This window comes from Aptenodytes forsteri, unplaced genomic scaffold, assembly GCF_000699145.1.
Source record: "Aptenodytes forsteri isolate BGI_AS27 unplaced genomic scaffold, ASM69914v1 Scaffold45, whole genome shotgun sequence".
Lineage (NCBI taxonomy): Eukaryota > Metazoa > Chordata > Aves > Sphenisciformes > Spheniscidae > Aptenodytes > Aptenodytes forsteri.
Window position 1 is genome coordinate 970,638 of NW_008794458.1, and position 4,921 is coordinate 975,558.

Consider the following 4,921-nt stretch of genomic DNA (forward strand, 5'->3'; position numbering starts at 1 on the left):
CTTGGCTAGTGTAAGCATTACCTAGCAACAACTAAAACATCGGTGCGTTATCAACTTTGTTCTCATCCTAAATCCAAAACACAGCACTGTACCAGCTACTAGGAAGGAAATTAACTCTATCCTGCCAAAACCAGGACACAAAGTTATTACATATTGATTTAGCTTCACTGATAATTTAATACTCATGTACTTGTAAACATTTCTTCTGCAGACATGTCCTGACATTGCTTGCCTTTTCAGCTTTACATTAAACACTAAAACCTAATGAGATATGTAAGCTGGTAATGCTTACCTTTGTACTGTCAAGATTTGGGAATTTTTGCTTTTTCCATGGAGAAGCCAAGTTTTTGGAGTCTACTTGCCCACTCCATGAGAGAAAACCTGTCTGATGACCTGATGGTTGATGTGCCAGGGGATTTTATCTATCTAATTAATTAATTAATTAATTAATTTATAGCTACTTCTGCATATGGGCTTGAGGAAATTAGGTTTATAATGAAACTAAGAAAATAAATGTATCTCTTGCAAAACAAGTGTTACTCAGCACCAAACAAGAGTGGTTTCTTGCTATTTTTTTGCTTGTGTTACAGATTTAATGACCTCTTCTGGCCTTAAATCTACATGCTGCTGTCTACAAAAATGCTTCAAAAAACTTTGATTTCTTTAGTTTAAATATCTTCAAAATGAATTGAAAGTCTTATCACAGAAATTTACATAATGACAGAACAAAAACATAGATACGTTTGTCCTGTGTCTAGAACTGTACTTATTAAAGACAACAGAATTTGCCTCATAGGAAAACTTAAATTAGTAAACTCCTAAAGATTTTAAGTAAGTTTTTCATTTGTTACTCAATGGATTCATGCTTTCTAGAGAAACTAAAGAAATCCACTGGCAGACATGCTATGAAGAACTAGATGAGGGAAGAATGTTTTCGGCTTACACAATGATCCATTAAAAAGTATAAATGCCTGCAAACAACAGGTAGAGAAGAGCTAGTGAAATGAAGTTTCATTTGGACTATAATTTTAGGAGGCATGTAGGCAAAAAGGAAACTTGAAATGATGTGGGAAATGGTGCACAGATTGAGAAGGATTATTAATAAGAAAACAGAAGAAACTTCTAATATATGAATATTCTTCCTGTCCCTCCACGAGAACTGAAAATATAATTGGCTGTCACAAATACATGTCCTTGTGCTATTCATGGTATGAATGTGTGGTTTATATGTCTGATCTATGAGGCTCTGCAAAGAATATGCCTTCAGCACACAGCTTTGCCTTTTTTTATTGTTCAGGTTACAGCCATCTATGCTGTAAACTTTGGAGGTTTCTGATTCAGTTCACTGTGCTCCAGCCTCCAGAATAATCCTTTCAAAAACACCTGAATATATGCTTCTAATTTGTATGATGCAATTGTGTACTACAACAGCAGCTTTAGCCTGTTTTTTTGGGAAATTCTTGATGCCTCTCTGGTCAACTTCCCAGCTTTTCAATAAAATAATGGAAGAATTAGATTAAACAGTTCTGTTAATTTTAGCAATAGGCATTTGTTGCTGACAAATGAGGAGGCCTTCACTTCATGAAATGACTTTCTTGGAAACTAGCTTTTGCAGAAAAAGACACCTACTTTATTCCTCTGTAGACCTAGCCTTGTGCATAAGTGTCAGAAAGCCCATACTGACGCAATCAGAGGCCTCACTGTAATATGGTCTGTAACAAACGTAGGTTAAAAAGGATGGATGATTCTACCTCTGGACAAAACAACAGAGTGAATACTTATGATTCTTTTCAGGTGGTGGGGCTTTTTTCTTTTTTCTTTTTTTTTAATAATGATTCTAAGACAATGGAGTTATTTGCTCCATATCAGTCTTATGAAATCTTTCTGCTGTACCCTTTATGGTCAGTGTAAGTGCATCATCCATGTAATATTTCTCAATAGTCACAGAAACCCCGCACAAAGAGGATAATTTGAGAATACTTTTTGTGTAATAGAAAACCTAACTTGGAATTCTGCAGTCTGTTAGCCCACCCCTGCTAAGAGTACTGAATCTATGCCTTTAGGTCAGTAAACTAGTTAAAGTCCAAATAAAGATAGGAGCAACCACATACCCTGTTAAAGAGACTTCTTATTTTAAACACCTGTTTTCTTGATCATGAGTGCCACTAAAAGCAAAGGAGTGTGCATGAAGGAGCTTGTTCTCCATCCTGATGAAGTAATCTAGAGCACTTGTAACTCGGGGCTTTGTTTAAAAAGTACTCTTACTCAACACTTACACTTTCCCAAGGAGATGCCAGCCAAGTTTGAGTATTTGTCCAAAGATACTTCTGCTTATTACACTTTTGTCCTAAGATTTCAGGATTGTAATTTCATATCTTTTATGTCATTTTACAGCTGTTGTAGAAAGCTTAGTCACGTCTTTATTAAAATTAGATAAACAGTTTTGTAACTTGGGATATTCATACAATTTGGAAATCGTTTTTTAAAGACGGATTCATTTCCTGGAGTCATGGATACTCCTCAGCAAATGCTTGATACCCTATTTACTTTGTCCTTTTTTTGAATAAAAGTCCTTCTTGAAATAAAGTAAAGCAGTTTTGTTTGCTACAAAAGGCACTATTATTATACCTGATACCCCTGCGACTGGTCCAGGGCTTTAAATAGCTTTAAATAGCTTTAAAAAGCTATAATATAATAGCTTTAAAAAGCTTTAAATAGCCATTTTCTGCCCTGAAGAAAACTATTATTCTATGAATAAACTTTAAAAAAAGAACCCTGCTTTATGTGTACTCTTATCACAACAAGAGGGAGACTGTATGTAACATTTAAGTTGTTGAAGAATTACTTGCTGATATAGATGCTCAGCAGTGTAAAATTTGTATGGTATTTGTGTATTTTTTCTCAACTTTTAACAGAGATCCACATGCAGCGCTAAAGCATGCTAAACACAGTACCTATCGATTGTATGAGCAGGTGATTTTTGTCATGTTTTGTAGAACTTGTGGTTGGAGCTAAGTAAAACCTTTTTTATGCCCTTGGTTTTGGGTTTTTTTCAGGTTTTTTTTCCTGACTGAAACTTTTGAGATGTGTTAGTGGCCATTAGATTCTCATGTCTTGCACACATTGTACTTGCATGCAGAATTTTTCAGATTTATAGACAGATATCCCATTTTGAAGATAATTTATATTTGCAGTAAAGGTAAAGTACCCTGTTGTATAACAGCAGACTTAAGTGATTTAGAAAAATATAATATGATGCCACAGCTGTCACATTTCTAAACAGATTCTATGCCTCATAATAAATGACTGCGACTATATTTAAAGTCAAAATAATTATACGCCTGAGAAAATGGCCTGTGGTAAACAAACTTCTATGGCATAAGGAGAAAAGCAGATGTCTAGTTAGAAAATTAAAATTTCATAATACCTAGTATGCTAGATAGCCACAATTCTGTCTTCACCACTTCACCAGAAAATTATAATGTACTTATCTTAAGATCTTTTTTCATAGATTTATGAGTCAATGTATTTTTCCTGGGAAGGTTCAAACAAGTTCAGGAAAAGGGGAAAGGGGAAAATGATTTTTCCTTAATCATTTGTACTTATGATTCACTTGTGATCAAAATGTCTGCATCTCCTATTTGATACATATCTATATTTTACTGAATCATATCTAGAGTCTAACCAGCAAAACATTAAAAAGTGTTCTGGTGGTTGCCTCTAGATTCATGTTTAAGGTTCCTCTTTCTTGAGAGTACCTCTGTAATAAAGCATTAGAAGTGATATTTTTGTTCTTTTTTTCCCCACCGTTCCTTTCCTGATTAAGTATCCTTGCTCAGAATAACTGCTTTTTAATAACTAAGAACTAAGAACCTAAGTAACCAATTATCAGAGATTAGGACTGACAGAGACAGGTAAACCAAGACTAGATCTATTTGTGAGTTTGCTTTATTTGCTAGAGGTCTAATTATAATTGAAGATAGACACAGCTTTAGTAGTTACAGGGTTTTTGTAACATTTCTAAAGTAATTACTTCTTTGAAACAAATGTGCACGAATGAAATTTGTGCTACTGCAAGGTCTTTCTTCATTAATGTATCTACTTTAGTCTACAAGGATTTCTTATCTGTTCACAAGATTGATTTGAAGACCAACATCTGCTTAAACACTTTGCTCAAGAGAGAAGACAAGCATTCACTGAAAGCTATTTGGAAAACTAGCCAAAGTTTAGCAAATTTAAAAATTTAAAAGCTTTCTCTCTCTCTCTTTTTTTTTTTTTTTTTTTTTTTTTTTTTTTTTTTTTAAAAATGCAGTGACAAAGCATCTTTCTATAAGAAAGTCATGTTGGAAACCTGCTTTGGTGTTTATAGCAGGAATATGATCTCCTTGGTAGGGGGTCTATATTGACCTGGCCCTTATAGAACTATAAGATGTAGATTCTATTATTTGGTGGAAGGAAGATCCTTTTTGTAGATGTTTTTTGCTTCCTCTTAGATGTGTTGTGTGCAGAATTTCCGATTCTCACAAGACCCCACAGGGCTGTGGAGCTGGCTCTGCTCTTCTTCCACTGAGGTCTCATGGGTTGAGGGTGTAGGAATCAACAACTGTTTATTATGCACAGGTGCACTGGCTGATTTTAAAAGACCTGAAGAGGTGTGTTAGAGCTTTTATAAGAGATACACACAATTTTAAATATTATGTCAGAAAACTTTTCCAAGGATCTGGGACTTACTCAAACCCAGGTAAAGGGAATAACACTCTGAGAGCAAATTTGATGATACTTGAAATAACTACATGTGGCACAATGAAACTTCACCTCTAAGAGAACTTCAAAATGGGTGAGTTCTGTTACTGCCATAGCTTGCTCTTTTATTGTTTACAGATGAATTCCTGTTTACTTATTGAAGGCCACAAAGATCCGG